The sequence below is a fragment of the Mirounga leonina genome, unplaced genomic scaffold (genome assembly GCF_011800145.1).
Source record: "Mirounga leonina isolate KUSES-001 unplaced genomic scaffold, KU_Mleo_1.0 Mir_174, whole genome shotgun sequence".
In the NCBI taxonomy this organism is placed as follows: Eukaryota; Metazoa; Chordata; class Mammalia; order Carnivora; family Phocidae; genus Mirounga; species Mirounga leonina.
Window position 1 is genome coordinate 34,542,969 of NW_023270451.1, and position 17,664 is coordinate 34,560,632.

The following is a 17,664-nucleotide window of genomic DNA, read 5'->3' on the forward strand; positions in this document are numbered from 1 at the left end:
GAGAGGACAGGGGAAAGGGGAAATGGCAAGACAAGGAAAAGGTCTAGGAAAAGTGAAAACGAAAAGGACCCTAAATTGAAGTGTTCCTCCACCACCCACCTTATGGCTTTAGGCAGAGCTATACATTCCTTCCAGTACAACCCATACCAAATTCCCACCTGCAAAAAAAAAAAAAAGTCACCCAAAAATCTGGACCTTGTTCTTCCATGAAACTGATGAACAAAAAAGTGTTCTTTTGGCTGTCTCAATATATGCTGACAGTAACCCACATCATTACTTCCTTTATGGGGAGGAAACCAAAGAATAGCAGCCACACAGGGATCATCAGTACATCTGCTGGAGCAACTGGTCCCAAACCCCTCTTTTCATACAAGGGAATAAAGGGACAAGAGAATAAAGATCCTCTTCTACTCACTCCTATTTAAGATGCCTAGCATATTCTTGGGAGGATGATTAAAGACTACTGTGATAGGGTGTTTTCAATTCAGTTGGTGAGCCAGGAAAGATAGAGGGCCTGTGGAAAGGATAGATACCTCAATCAATGACCCTGGTCTCCAAGATGGCTAACTGCCCAGCTGGCAAAAATAACAGCTACTAGATACCAGGAGAGTTTCTCCTACCTCTTCCAACTGGGAGTATGTATTTTTAGTTCTTTGATAATAGAACTCTCTCCCTTACAACAGGAGTATATTGTTCAACTGTTATACATTTTGAAGAATGAATTATGTACATATATATGTATGTATATACATACATATACTTATGTTAGAGTCTGCTTGAGATTCTCTCTCCCTCTGCCCCTCCCACTCATGCTTGCTCTCTCTCCCTCTCAAATAAATAAATCTTTAAAAAAATATATTGTAACTCCCTAAAGATACATTTCTTGTGTAAGCCATTAAGTAATCAATAGCTGCTCACACCCTTAAAACAGACTGCATGTTTCATACAGTTTCATACATAACCATTTTGACTCCTAAAAACCCAAGGGATGGGAAATACTTGACAACCTGAACAAACCCTTCACTTTTTATTAGAGCAGTAGTTATAAAAGGTCATAGACTACCATACAGTTACACACAATTAGGACTCCTAGCATCTAATGACAAATATAAGCTACAATAGTGTTTTTTAAACTAGATACTATCAATTACAAAATACCTACACACAGTTTGAAAACAATAGCAGGAACATTCATAATATGTATTTATTTATTCAGGATACCAACTAAGCTAGGCTGCAGACCTCCTTCTCATTCCCACAGCCCATACACTGGGAATCACTGAATTGGGGTCTTGAAATAACTACAGTATTGATAAAAAAAAAAAACAAAAGATGGTATTTATTCAGCACCTTCTCTTACACAGGAAAAATCATAAAAGTATCTAAAATGTGGATGGGACAGTATAGCAAAGAATAGTCTTAACAGGCTTCCAATAAATACTCAAAGCCTCAAACTGAAAAACTGCTTTATCAAGCTTTCCTGAATTTCTGTTAAAAGATCTAGTAGATACACAAGGCTGAATTAAATTAACCAAAAGAGCTTTTCAGAGACAACATATTTCTAGGTATACATATTGTTTTGGAGCCTATATAATGTAATAAATAACTCAATAAATTAAAGATATCTAAATAATAAATAAGCCTCCAATCTCCATCAAAAAGAAAGAAAACAGATTCTTTTCCTAATGTTCCCATTTGGCAAATGAAGGTCTATCTTTAATTTGTTTATGAATGAGACTGACATATACATGTGTACATATATATGACGTGTGTATAAATGTGTTTGTGTGTGTATATATATATACACACATATATTTGACATACAAAAAGGAAAAGTATTCCCTTAAAAATAACTGATTAAAGCAAAAGTTTTAAAGCCACCAAAGAATAAGATAGTTAAATTTCTAATTACATGCTACTAGAATCCAACAAGATATCAGAACAGAAAATACCAATCCTGTGTATTTTGCAAATTGTATTTTTTTACCAGCATATTTACCCTGGTTATTTTTAAAATTCAACTACATACTAATGAAGTATGTATAGGTATCATTCAGCTAAGAAAGGGACAGAATTATAAATATACACACATTTGCTTATTTTTTTTAATGTAAGGATGTAGAGAAACTTTTTTAACTGATCTATGAGGAATGAAGAAAATGGGGTAGGAGAAGGGATAAGAACTAGACATCTGAAAACACCTCGTTGTGTAGATCTGATTTTGTGATGGTATAAATATTTTACATACAAAAGAATTTAAAAAGCAATCACTAGGAACGCCTGGGTGCTCAGTCGGTTAAGCATCTGCCTTCGACTCAGGTCATGATCCCAGGGTCATGGGATCGAGTCTCACATCGGGCTCCTTGCTCAGTGAGGAGCCTGCTTCTCCCTCTCCCACTCCCCCTGCTTGTGCTCATGCACTCTCAACTCTCACTCTGACAAATAAATAAAATCTTTTAAAAAAAAAAAAAAAAGGGCAAGAAAGAGACAGGCTAAGTAAGTAATGAGTTTCAATATCCTACTTTGTGGTTATGTACACATTTTATATAAGAACTACTGTCCTTCAAAATAATTATTTTGGGGGGTTTCACATGATTCTGTAACAATCACGTAGCTATGTACTGGGTCTTAATTACACAAAGATGAATCAGTTTCTGCCCTCAATATGCTCACAAACTAAATAAGTAAAATACACATGTAATGATAACATAAAAATGTGATGTGTCACTATAAAAAGATTTACATTTTGTAAATCTTCTTATAAGCCTCCAGAGCTTATAAAGTATTCAAACTCCTTTGAAATTGTCTTCCATAGGCAATTTTGCAGTTAAGAAAATCTCTTTTCTTTACAGTTACCCACTTTTTTCCATCAAAATGGTACTACACAAAACTGATTATAAACTTTATGTACTAAAGCTCTGGTAATTTCCAAAAGTAAAAACTCCAAGTGAACAAAGATTCACAAATGCTAAGACTACTGAAGAGTGTGCCACAGAGAAAGTACTCTTTGATTGAAAAGTAGGACAGAGAATATCATTTGCTTACTGAACTGAAGCCCAATGCTCAAGGCTATTTGCATTTTTATGTCTAAATATATTTAAAGATTCCATTTATAAATGGCAACAAAGTAAGCTGTGAGGGATAAATGCACTATTTAAGAATTTCCAAAAAGCTACATGTAATCAAAGACATTCCTTTCAACAAATGGTGCTAGAAAAAAACAAACATCCACATGCAAAAAAAAAAAAAACGTGAATCTAAGACAACAGATCTTAAAATTGTCATAAAAATTAACTCAAAATAAATCACAGACCTGAAAGTAAAATACAAAACTATAATACTCCATAAGATAACACAGGAGAAAAACGACATGACCTTGAGTAGAGTGATGCCTTTTTAGCTACACCACTACTACGGAGTAAGAGAAGGGGGGTGAGAGAGGAAGGTATGATACCAACTATAAAACATTCTAGAACAAGCAAACTATGGAGACAATAGAAAGATCAGTGGCTGGTGGGGAGTGGGAAGGGACAAGATAGGGAGATGAATAGGTTAGAGTACAGAGAATTTTTAAGAGACTGAAAGTAGCCAGCGTGGTATTATGATGGATATAGGTTATTATACTTCTGCTCAAACCCACCAAATATACAACACCACAAGGTAAACTGCGGACTTTGGGGGATTATCATGCATCAATATAAATTCAGCCTCGACAACAAAAATCTACCATTCTTGTGAGTGATATAGAAGGGAGACTATGCATATATGGGAGGAGAGGGTAAATGGGAAATCTTTGTACCTTCCTCTAAATTTTGCTGTAAATTGAAAACTGTTCCCCAAAAAGTCTTTAAAAAAACTACATATAAATAATCACAAGTACAAAAAGATTTTACAAAGGAAGAAAATGATAACAAATTGGCACCAGTCATGAATTATAATAAACTGTCAACCTTATCAATGCCCAAAAGAACAAATGCTAAAAGTCAAACAGCTCAAAATTCATTCACCTTTTAATAAAATGTAAAAAAAAGTAATTTTTATGATATTAAAATTAACTGTTTAGATTCATTTCATGGATTTCATAATCTCTCACCTTAGTAGGGGAAACTAGGGATCCACCACTCTGATACAGAAAACCCTAAGAGAAACTACAAACATATATAAAGTATGTATCACATAGTTATGGAAAATTATTAGATGATCAAAATTTTAGTTGATAAAATACATTAGCACATACTTCAACTAATTCCACTTAGACTCCCCTCTCCACCCAAAGAAAATCACACTTCCTTTATTCAGGAGCACCTAGTATATAAATACCTCTCATAATCTAATCTGATATCACATACCTATCAAAAGCCAATGAAGGGGCACCTGGGTGGCTCAGTTGGTTAACTGGCTGCCTTCGGCTCAGATTATGATCCCGGGGTCCTGGGATCGAGCCCCGCATCAGGCTCCTTGCTCAGCAGAGAGCCTGTTTCTCCCTCTCCCTCTGCCTGCCTCTCTGCCTACTTGTGCTCTCTCTCTCTCTAATAATAAAATCTTAAAAAAAAAAAAAAAAGGTCAATGAAATCAAGAATTAATCATCAAATTCTAACATTTTGTAGCACTTTTTTTAAATATAATTTTTAATTGTAAGATCTAATTTTTAAACAAATGCAATTTATTTACAAGGGAAAGCTGTTGCTAAAACATGCACAATCAAAACTATGAAACTTCCACTTGTAAGAATCATTACTCCTCCCTCCCACGAAGAACAAACAGAAAAGCCAAAGGTCAGTTCCAACAAATCTCCCTGATTTTCTCATGGAATGAGTAGGAGACTTCCTATAAAAAAATTCTTTACTTTGACTCAACAAAAATAAATAAACATAATACAGTAAGCCCTAACAAATTACACTCCGAGTTAGTTTAGTAAATCAGGTGTTCTGAACTTGAATCTGACAGAAACATTATTTATGTGGGTTGCATTCTTGGGGCAAAACAACAGAGTACAGTAGGGGACGGTGAGAGAGAAAGAGACAGGGACAGAAACAAAGAGACAGTAAGAGAGAGGAGAGGGAGGGTGTTTTAATTCTGTACTTAAATATGCAGGATAAAATAATAAGAAAAATATCTTCCCTAACTGACCATGGTGCTCAGAATCAAGACCTCAGCAAATAAGGAGCTGAAGGTAACAAGAATTCACTGTCAGGATACTTACTGCAGATTGGATAAATCTCAGCCCATTTGACTTCAAGACCCAATTATTATTCAATCTTCCAAACCAAGGGATTGAGCCTGTCTCTTTTGCCACTATAGTCTTCCGTGGCTTCCAGGCAAGTTTCCTTTCTTACCCTCGTATGCAAGAGAACAAAACATATCTCAAATATCTCAGTAGGTGATGCTGGTTGATCTTCTTTACAAAGAATTTAAGTTTTGAGAAAGGGATCAAAACCTGGTGTGTTTTATTTGGCCAACAGTATTTTTTTTAAAAAAATTCTGAATAAACATTTAAAACATCACATACAAATCAGGATTTCTGGCTTTTCTTAAAAAATGAAAAATTTGGGGGCAACTGGGTGGCTCAGTTGGTTAAGCATCTGCCTTTGTCTCAGGTCATGATCCTAGGGTCCTGGGATCCAGTCCAGAGTCAGGCTCCCTGCTCAGCGGGGAGCCTGCTTCTCCCTCTCCCTCTGCTGCTCCCCCTGCTTGTGCTCGCTCTCTCTCTGTGTCAAATAAATAAATAAGTAAAATCTTTTTTAAAAAAATGAAAAATCTGGAATCAGTAGAATTATATCCCTGCAAGGCAACAATGAGATAAAAGTGAGTGGCAACAAGCCCCATGAAAATGAGCCAAGAATTCAGTTCAGTTCAGGTTCGGTATTGCCACAGTACCAACAATTGCAGAAAGGTCCATCTGATTCTAAGTCCAAGATATAATTTATCATCATAACTTCACAGCTGTTTTAAAGATGCAAAATACTGGTCTACAACTATGTCATTATCAAAAGTGGGAAAACAAAAGATAAACCAAGAGTATTATGTTTTAAAAAATGGCAGATAGCCTATTACTTAGTTGAAGCAAAGGTATAAATATATACACCTACTTCATGAAGGAATCTATTCACATACCTGAGTTAGGCCTTTCCTTTTCTCTAGTCTGACAACAAACACTTAAAGAAGAATAAACTAATAGACTGAAGAAGAATCCAATGGATGAAAAAGGGAAGGAAGAAAACAAGGAAATCATAAATAGGGACTGCAAGGAGGAAATCTCTGAAATTTGTTAAAGTGGTTAAGAATAAAAGGAAATAAAAGAGATCAAGTAAAATTAATACTGCTTTGCAAGTATGCCCTTGATCATCTTTAAAGGGGGAAAAAAAAAAAAAGCCTGCAATTCCCAAGATACTGTTTTCACTTTCGTAGAGTCTTCTACGTATGTAATCCCTGAATAATCTTGTTTTCTAATCTACTACTTTTCACTGCCTCATATGTACTCTGACTTTTAAAACTATGCCTCCAGGGGCGTCTGGGTGGCTCAGTTGGTTAAGCGACTGCCTTCAGCTCAGGTCATGATCCTGGAGTCCCTGGATCGAGTCCCACATCGGGCCCACTGCTCGGCAGGGAGTCTGCTTCTCCCTCTGACCCTCCCTGCTCTCATGTGCTCTCTCTCATTCTCACTCTCTCTCAAATAAATAAATAAAATCTTTAAAAAAAAAAAACAACTATGCCTCCAGCCCAAATATGCCTCTTGAGTGTCTAAAATTTACACTGAACTGCATATGTAACACTTCTGCCTAAATTTCTCATGGGTACCTCAAATTCATCATGTCCAAAAATAAACTCATTACATACCCTAAATATCTCCTATATTCCCTTCCTTAAAAGGAGCATCAGTGCCTATCCAATTACTGAAAAGATAAATCTCAAAGTTATCTTGGATTGTCCCCTCTTGGAATTGTCACATCCAACTAATTATACTTTATATCCTAAATATCTCTTGGGGACCTCCCCTCTTCACCACTAAAGCCTTAGACAAGACCTTTATTATAGCCTGCAAGACTACAATTCCTGCCTCCCCTCTATTCTATCCTCCTTACTGTTAAAATGACCTTTAGAAAAGATTCTGAAATACCTAGTTATTCCATGAGTACAACTTGTTCTCCTGTGTCTATCCTCTAGTATGGATTACCTTTCCTGTTTAGCAAGAATCTATCAAGTTCCCTTCAAGAACTAGCTCAAACTTACATATTCCATCAAATAAATCCTCCCTCATAAGCACATCTCTCTCAGCAGATAGAACGTTCAGTCCTTGCATTCTCTGCCTCCATAGCACTATTTAAAATTCTACAGAGTTATTTATGTATATCTGCCTTTTCTAGACTGGAAGCTTCCTTCATTCATTGATCAAACATTTACTGAGAGGGCACCTGGGTGGCTCAGTCGGTTAAGTATCTGCCTTGGGCTCAGGTCATGATCCCAGGGTCCTGTGTCAGGCTTCCTGCTCAGTGAGAGAGTCTGTTTCTCCCCTTCCCTCTGCCCCTTACTCCCACTCGTGCTCTCTCCCTCTCTTGCTCACTCTCTCTCAAATAAATAAAATCTTAAAAAAAACAAAACAAAACAAAAAAACACTTACTGAGGTCTATCATATGCCCACTGTAGCCAGGCTCTGTGATTTAAAAGATAAGCATTGTTCTTGGCCTCAAGAAGCTCACAGTCTTGTGGAAGAGAATCACATATATATATAAATATAAAACAATATAGCATGCATCAGCTAATACAAGGCACTAAGAAGGAGCATGTGATCTGACCCAGCACGAAGGGAAGAAAGCACAGCAAATCAGAGGAAGTATCCAGAAAAGGTGATACCTAAGACCAGTCTCAGAGGGTAAAAGAACATAGCCAGATAAAGAACAGGGAAACTGCTAAAGAGAAGACAACAGGAGTAGGCACTGAAGCAAGAAACACTTCCATGGGGAAGCCAATGAAGGTTGTTTTTAAAAAGTAGATTGTGAGAAGCATATGGGATATACAAGTTTAAACCATTCTATCAACTACCTGCACAAATTGAAACAGGCAAACCTGGAGGCAGAAAAACCTAAGGAGGGCAATTATGTCATATTACCTAAAAGCCAGAAATATGGGAAAGGTAGTAGGCATGCACAAAAGTCTATAAACTAGAGAAGTATCTATATGACTCAACCAATAGATGTTGTGATTAACTGCATGGAGCATGAGAAAAAGCCATCATCATAGCTTTTTAAGCTTGAGTAATAACTGACTGAACAGATAGTCACCCCAAACAACATACGTGAGAACAGGGTTGGGGAACAGTGTGTTTATTGTTTTGTTTTGTGGATGAAGGAGTCAAGTTCACTAAGGGACATGTCAAGGGTAATACACAAGATCTCAAGTGAAGGTAGCCAGCAAGCAACTGGATATAGTAATATAAGTTATTTTCAAGGGAATACTCTGGCTAGAGATATAGAATTTGAAGTTACAAACAGTAATCTTACAAATTGGAATGAAGCAGATCAAGATCAGCAAGTCAAGAATGAAATACTGAAATATTTTAAGGGGCAGAAAAAGAAAAACAAAGCCCATAATGACGACTGAGAAGGCATGCTTAGAAAGGTATAAAAAGAATCAGGAATGGGTGGAGTCCCAGAAGCTATGAGAACAGTATCTCCCCAAGAAAGAAGTAATCAGCAGTATCCAAAAGCTAGAGAATAGTTCAGTAACATATAAACTAGTAAATATCCAGGGGACTTGACAACTTGACAACTAGAAGGTAACTGATGATTTTACTGAGAGCAGGATCAATACATTAGTAACATAGAACCGCACTGCAGTAGGTTTAGGAATGAACGGGAAGAGATTTGCAGGCATGTTGGGCTCTAGGGAAATATCTAGGAAAAAGAGTACAGGTGAGATAGATGTGACTCAAAGGTACAAAGAGAGCTGAACCTCTAATTAATTGCAAGAGGGACAGCTGTTTCCAAAATTTAAAGTTTCTTTTAGGACAGGGAATGTACCATGTTCAACTTCATCTCCCCACAGCTAGCAAGATTCCTAGAATGTAATACAATTCAAAGAGTCTGTGATATGCATGAATACATGAATGAATTCAGGAGGAGACCCCTTTTGTTATACGATAAACAATCTGACAAAAAAAGGGGCGGAGAGCTAAAAAGAAATATCCCCTAGAAGCATGTATCTAGAAGTGATAACTTGAGAGTTATGACTTCAGAGATTCATTTACAATTAATGAACTTAGCAATGCACAAATGTATAGGATATGATGTCCCATGCTAAGATCTGTTCAGTCTTTGTCATCCAAATGTAAGACCTATTTAGGAGTTTATAAAACAAACAAATTTTTGTTTGAAATACAAAACCAGTAATTGTTACATCTATAAAAGGCAGGTTTCATCTGCCTATCCCATTCTGTTATCCACAAGCCCCAAGAATCATACTATCCTATCTACCTTTCCCCCCTCCCAAATTCACCCTGGTCTAGACCAGGTATGTGTACACCTAACACAAAGGAAGCCAACTTACTGTTTAACAGACAATGTATACCTTGTGAGACCTGGCTCCATCAATGATCTGACTAGGCTCTCTCTCTCAGTAACTTGAAAATGTACAAATTGTAGCCAGTCAATGATGGGCAATGAACCTGAAAAAGAATACGTACATTTTGGGGCTGGGGTGGCCATTTTAAGGGACATATAGGCCAATAAGTAAGCAAGGAAGCCAACTGAGAGAAAAACTGAAAATGAAGCAAATACATTCTGAAAAGCTGAGATGAGAGACTTCGTAGTTACCTGTAAGAGAGAAAAAGAAAGTGGGAGGGAGTGAGAAAGAAAGGGGGGTGGAAAGAAGGAGAGAGGGAGGGAGAGGAAGAGAGGGAAACAGAGAGTTGAGACCTTAGCTTTTTAGTTCCCATAGGACCAGCTGCATTCCATTTTACTTCCCTGAATTCTCCTTTTTATATGAGGTAATGGAGGTATATTTCTGTTCCTTACAATCAAGATTCCCAACTGGAAAGTCCTAAATAAGATTAGATAAATGCCAGGAACACAGAGCCGTTTTTGTTTTTTCTAAGTCACTAAATAGGCACTACAAACTTTAACACAGAAGTAGTTAGGAATTCTGGCTTCTAATCATAGCTCTGCTCTAAGACATCATGCAAATCTGGGCAATCGAAATGCTCTCAACTTTTGTTTACTCACTTTGAAGAGACAGAATTGGATTATAGACCTCCTATACTTAAATGGCTTAAAAATTAACTTGCAATGATCGTGTGAGGGGTGTGTACATGTGTACACATAACAACAAATTCAAAGATATATAAACTCTTAAAGCAACCCTTTGGAAGTGTCTTGTGAATTTTTCTAACTACATGAAAGATGTAAACTTGGGAGTATAAAATGGCTTTCTCCTAAGACCCCAGAAATCCATAAAGCAGCACCCAAAGCAAATGTAGTAACTATGTCAAATTATGAAACTTTCTTTCTAGACAAGCAAGGTACTCACCTGATACACTGCCTTCCTTCTTGGACTTTGCTCAAAAATGCCTGCCTACCATACCTTAAATGATCTTCTGAGGGATTCCTTAGGAATACAGCACCACGCTCTGAATCACATAAATGACCCCCACCATGGAGGACCACAGACAGCTATAACGGTGGATTTCTATAGCTGATTTAATGTTCTGTAACATGGCCTGGCAGTAAAGCCCTATCAAATAACACAGACAGCCTAGAGAAAATGGGGACTCTCATGTGACCAATAAGATCTTCTCTTAAAACTGTCAGTTGGTGCTAAGAGGGATAAAAGCAACAGTAACACAGTAACAGAAAGTCAACTGTAATAGCAAAGCACTAGCACAGGGATTAACAAACGTCTAATTCTAAAGAGGGTCGGTCACAAGGTAACCAGGTAGCTAGCCAGGCAGGGCAGCCATGTCTGTTCTATTGTGAAGCATGAATATCTAATAAAGCTCTTATTTTACTGATTCCATCATGTATCTTTATAATAAAATTCTTGTCATCTAAAGTAATTCCATGCTTTGCATGTTAAAAAAAAAAAAAAAGCCTAATATACCTAAGACTTTTCATAAAGCTAAATAAATGCATTCTGTGTACCTGTTAGATCTCTAGCTTCTAAAACTAAAGCAAAAATAATAATAATAATAATAGTAATAATAATAATGACCTTCAGATTCTTTCCTCAAGGACTATAAATATAGGTTTATACTCTTATTTGGAGTAAGAAATTTTCTCTGTTAACAGGAAAACTCAATTAAGTCTTCTTCCAGAGTTGACATTAGCTTAACTTTTTTTTTTCTTTCTTGGAAAAGAGATAATTTAGTAAGGGCCATTTTATGACAATTAAAATGAAATAAAAAATGAAATACTGAAAAAAATTGGCAGACTTCAATAATGACAGAGGGTCATTATTTAGTCTAACTAAATGAAAATCAGCCTTACCTCAAAAACTTAAGAGATCTGAGGACTATTTAACCCATCTTAAGCATTTACTTAAAATCTTCTAAAAAATCCATCTACCAAGTGTAATACAAAGCACTGTTTTAATAAAGACATTAAAGTGATGGGATGGTCCCAAAATTTTTGAGATAAAAAAACAAACTGCCAAGCCTTGCCAATTGATCCCCAAAACACAAGTGGAAGACACAGAAATTTGACCTGTACTTCAGGCCATTAAAACCTACAAATAACTTCTTGAAAGTACCCAAAGTACCCAAAATAACCCATATTATTTATTCTTTCTGATTATTTCCATGTTATTTTGATAAATAAATGACAGTAAATAAACTGACATTTATTTAGACTTCTAAAATCATTCTCAAAGGTTCTAAGAACATAAATATTGTAAGGGAAAAGAAGAAGTACAATTTCAACTCAGTTTAAACGAAAAGAACAAACCAAAATAAAATTCAATAAACCAATAAACAACTAGGAAAAAAAAAATAAACATGGTTGAAAATCTGCTTAAGCCCTATCAAGTGAGAGCTCATACCTTTAAAAAAAAAACAAAACAAAACTCTTCTTTGGCTCATTTTCTTTTCAAGCCACCATGATCTTACCATAGTGGAATAGAGGGGAAGCAAACAACAAACAAAACTGGGGGATATGTAAAATGATAAGGTCTGACATGAAACAGTTACCATATGATCAGAAATTTCACTTCTAGGTATATACCCCAAAGGACTGAAAACTCAAATACATGCACATATATCTTCACAGCACCACTATTCATAATAGCTAAAAGATGGAAGTGGCCCAAATGTCCATCAACAAATGAATGGATAAACAAATTATGGTATCTACATACAAAAGAGTATTATTCGGCCATAAAAAAGGAATGACGTAGGGGCGCCTGGGTGGCTCAGTCGTTAAGCATCTGCCTTCAGCTCAGGTCATGATCCCAGGGGTCCCAGGATCGAGCCCCACATCGGGCTCCCTGCTCAGGGGAAGCCTGCTTCTTCCTCTCCCACTCCCTCCGCTTGTGTTCCCTCTCTCACTGTGTCTCTGTCAAATAAATAAATAAAATCTTTAAAAAAAAAAAAAAAAAGAATGAGGTACTGATACATGCTACAACATGGATACATTGTGCTAAATGAAAGAAGCCAGACACACAAGGTCAAATATTGTATGATTCCATTTATATGAAATATCTAGAATAGATAAATCCATAGAAACAGAATGCAGAATGACAGATGCCAACCTCTGGGAAGTGAGGGAATAGGGAGAAAATGGGGGGCAACTATAATGAATACAGTCTTCTTTTTGGGGTGATGAAAATGTTTTGGAGCTAGACAGGGTGGTGGTTGCACAAGACTGTGACTGTACTAAATGCCAATGAATTGTTCACTTTAAAATGGTTAACTCTGTTATGTCAATTTCAAGTTCTCCTCAATTTTTTAAAAATTAAAAAAAAAAAAAAAAACTGGGTCAGTTGTTAGAAGACACAATTTCTAGACCCGGGTTCTAGGCCAGCTACTTATAGCTGACCTCTCTGAGCCTCAATTTCTTCATCTGTAAACAGGTTGGAAACAGATGATATCCAAGGTTCCTCTCATTTAACTGGTGCTCTATATCTGCAGCTCTGAATTTTTAAAGAATTGTATCATATAGGAATTTACCTGAAAAACAAAGCATGAAGTACTGGTTAATGTTCTCAACAACAGTTGTGCAGGAAAGTCATTAGAAAGTTTAACAAAATTGCTTCTCATAATGACTTTAAATAGAAGTGGACATAAACATTAAAAGTCAATTCAATGAAGGCAATTCTGCAAAGAGTAAAACTAATGTGTTCTAAGATTATAGTTTTCTAGCAATCAAACTATATCCAAGGGCAGAAATTAGAGAATCTAACCACAATTATAAACAAATAAAAAATAGATGAAAGACAATCTAGAAGAGAGGTTAGACTAAATTAACTCCAAATTTAACTCTAAATTAAAGAGTATCAATTCTTTTGGGCTTTGGGACCATACAGCCTGAGATCGCTTCGTGTTGGTTGTCTAGCTTTCTGATTTAGAGTTAATCCACATACACCTATAAGTCAAATAAACCATAAAAATTAAAGAGACTAGTGTTCTCAACCCTACTTTTATAAGGTGGAGAAAACAGCAAAGACAAATAAGCAAAGCCAAAGGTTTCCTCAGGAAGCAGCTCTGGATATACTCCAACATAACAAATGTTGACCTGAGTTACCAGAATTTCCCACCAAACAGTAGAGTAGAAATCATTTTGGCCTAGAATTTCAAGCCAAAAGATGTCAGCTATCACAGCCAAAGAAAAATCTTAACATTCCTATGAATCATCTGAATCTGTATTGTTAAAACTCAACTGTGAGAGGGGCGCCTGGGTGGCTCAGTCGTTAAGCATCTGGCTTCCACTCAGGTCATGATCCCAGGGTCCTGGGATCGAGCCCCACATCGGGCTCCCTGCTCAGTAGGAAGCCTGCTTCTCCCTTTCCCACTCCCCCTGCTTGTGTTCCCTCTCTCGCTGTGTCTCTCTGTGTCAAATAAATAAATAAAATATTTACAAAAAAATAAAAACACTGAACTGTGAGATAAAACCACAGATGACTAAGACAACTGACTTGCTGTGTAGTTTTTAAATAAATATCAACTGACTTTTAGAAAAATGGATACCATTCATATCCACCTTAATATCAGGAAAGCCAATGAATGCAATCCAAAAAGAAAACAAGAAGGAGCACTATTTAGCCTAACTGTGCCTCAATTTCCACCTTGATAAGTACATTTGAAAACAATGAATACAAAAGATATAAAAATGCATGTAATAACCCAGCTGTTACAAGCATCCTTTTGATGTACCCTAAATCCCCATGACCTATCATAGGCTTCATCTACTTGGTGTCATAGCCTCAAAAAATTACTTTTAGTTTCATAATTTAAGCACATATGAAGTAAGATCACTGTATGAAAAATCATCTAATTAAACAAAGCATAAAAGCTTTAATCATGACATATATTTTGCTTAGTAAAAGCACATGGATTTTAATTACTAGTTAACATGATACACTATAATTATGCAAGTCTTGTTTTCCACTTAGCATACAATTTTCTTATCTCTACATCAAGCTGTTATTAAATTTACTACATAACTACTTACCTTATTTTGACCAAAAATATACTGAAAAAATTTTTAAATGTTTTGAATCAACTCTTCATTCAAAACTAATTTCATAGTACATATGCATAACTAGGGTAGCTCTTTCAGACTGCAAGTATTATAATTTGAAAAGCTTTCATTTTAAAAGAAGAATTTGCTGCACTCTGTGACAGGGAGGTCTGATGATCACATTTTCCAAGTTTAACAGTGCAAGAAAATCAAGTTACATGTCAAATTAATAAAATGAGCTGCAATTAACCCATTTATTCTCGCAACAAATTTGAATCAGTTTAACAATTACAAATTTCTAGGTCCATTATACCTTAGCTAATCGAAGCTGAGTGGTTTCTTTGTGAAACTCACTTGAACTTCGACTCTCTATACTTAAAATTCAAACGTATAGGGCGCCTGGGTGGCTCAGCTGGTTAAGCGACTGCCTTCGGCTCAGGTCATGATCCTGGAGTCCCGGGATCGAGTCCCGCACTGGGCTCCCTGCTCGGCAGGGAGTCTGCTTCGTCCTCTGACCCTATCCCCTCTCATGTGTTCTCTCTCTCTCATTCTCTCTCTCTCAAATAAATAAATAAAATCTTTAAAAAAAACCAAAAAACAAAAAACAAAATTCAAACGTATAAATAAGGGGAAGTTTGCCAATTTCTAAGTCTACTCCAATTCTTGCACACTGGGAAAAAATAAAACCCATCAAGAGCTGTACACAAATCTGAAACTGGACAATTACAATCATTCTGAAAAGCATCAAGAGTAAAAGAAAGAGTAAAGGTTTTGCCGGTGTTAGGTACAGCAGAGTGCCAAACACACATAAGCAGCAGAGTGAGTGTGCAGAACTATGCTATGCAGAATGGACCAAGCCTTGACACTCCAAAGCTGCCACCTGCCAGTGTCAGAACAAACAAACCAGGCCTCTAACTGCTCCCCAGGGAACCTGTGGAACAACAGCCCAGAACTCTGGGTCTCTCCACAGATCTTGCTCAATCAGTCCAAACCCCATTACCCCATAACAAAGAGAAGGGTACAAGGCTAGCGTTTCCTATGATGTTCAACCCATCAAGGTCAAAACTGACTCCTGAGAACCATTTACCCAATTAGCAACTGTCATCCACTATGGAATGAATATATTTTCCACATCAATTCTGAACCCACTATGTCCTGTTATGTTTGGTCACTACCAAGATAAATGTATTCAGTTATCAGTACTCTCTTGTACACTAACCACTGTACTGTTCTTGCTTTTTCCTCCATTATCCAACTTCCCACTGCTTCCCTCCCACCCAAAGCTTTCCTCTAGGTTTACGCTGTTCCATGGTTAAACAAACAAACAAAAAACACACACCTACATCCTCAAAAACTTCACTATTTGCTTTAAATAAAAGTCACTTCTCTCAAAGGCTGCTTATTTTTTCATTTATCACTTACTCCGACTTTTTAATGCAGGGTCATGGTCCCAATCATAACTCCCAGTCAGTTTCCTGTAAGAACCTCTGTCCTTGTGCAATTCCTGCACCTTGGAATTACCTGGGGGGATTTTAAAGTCCCGTTGCCCAGATTACACCACACACAAATTAAATCAGAAGAGCTGGGGATGAGAGCTAGCTATTAGGATTTCCGAGGTGCAGCAAAATTAAGGTAAGAGCATTAGTAGTTTGTTAAGTTCCCAAAGTTATTTCAACATGGTCACAAGGAGGAACTACTAATCTCGAAGGCACGCCTAACTGTTCATTCGAAACTCCTGATATGTGACACTCAACATTCTTCTCTATCCCAAGTACTACATAACCTTGAATCATTTAATATACATATGGATAATCCATTCATCACTCTACTTTTAACATCATTAATATTTCACCTTTGCCAACTTCCAGTGCAACTCTACTTTAGCCACTGTAAGACCACACTCTAGACTTCATCATCACCTTGTCTTCTCTGAATGGGAAATGTGAAAATTAATTATCTTATTCTCTGACTACAATCTTCCAGCTCTAAATTAGTTATACCAACTGTATCTATTTTTGTCATTCGGAGTTGCAGACACTTGATTCTTCTACTTTCTCCTTATTTAGCCCACTTCTGTATCCACTTCCCTATCTACACCGGACTCCACAGTTCACCATTTCAACCACTCTCTTGCCAATATCCCCATTTATCACATTATGTTGAAATTGTTTATTTCCTGATATATGCCATATGCTATAAGTCTCATGAGGACATAAACTGTGTATGTTTTGTTCATTGATGTATTCTTGGTGCCAAGTATAACATTTGGCTCATGCAGTATGCTCTCAGTAGTATATATTGAACACACAGTATCCTGATCAATCATCAAATCAGTGTTATATAAATCAAGATTTTTTTTTCCCCAGTAATAATCTTCAACAGTTTATCTTCCTTTCTGATCATCAACTGGCATCTTAACACTTAGGTTCCACTTATCCTTGGTTTCTGTGTCAAATCAGTTCATTGAGTAACTGCTATCTATAGGGTAGGGGGAAGATAACAGTATAAAGTATACTAACAAACAAGAATCATTGGAAAAATTAGATAAACAATTCAGAAACTTATCAAAGCAAGAAAAGGTAATTCACATCACTACCTTAACCTTATTTTTACAAATTTAAGAAAATTCTCTTGTGTGTTTAAATATAGAGAAAGGTATGGAAGTAAATACGGTTTTGAAAATGGAAAAAGCAAACAATACTTTTACTAAATATGCTTCTGCATTGGTTTACTTTTCAAAAATCATGTTATAGTGCAAATAATACTTCATTATTTTTAGATTGCACATACTACTTTTCCTACAAAAGACACACCATATCCTTAATTGATTTTATTAGCATTCAATTAACAATTCACTTAAAATATTTAAATGAATACACTATTACTAACATTTATTTCTAGCAAACTATGATCATAAAGACTGTCATAACATAACAACTCCTCTAAGCAAAAAATATGAAACATCCTTGAGATGCAAGGCATATAGTTGGTCAAATTATGG

At 36.4% G+C, this 17,664-nt stretch overlaps 1 protein-coding gene across 4 annotated transcripts in view; it reads right to left on the bottom strand.

The window, feature by feature from the left end:
• SNX13 (sorting nexin 13) overlaps nt 1-17,664 on the bottom strand; it is a 154,726-nt gene that overhangs the window by 116,755 nt on the left and 20,307 nt on the right. The window contains exon 1 of one of the 4 annotated variants that reach the window (XM_035020687.1): nt 5,204-5,315. The exons of the other annotated variants lie outside the window; for them this stretch is intronic. The gene's annotated coding sequence lies outside the window, so the exon portion shown is untranslated. Of the gene's footprint in view, nt 1-5,203; nt 5,316-17,664 lie in introns of those variants that run through there. 4 annotated transcript variants of the gene reach the window in all.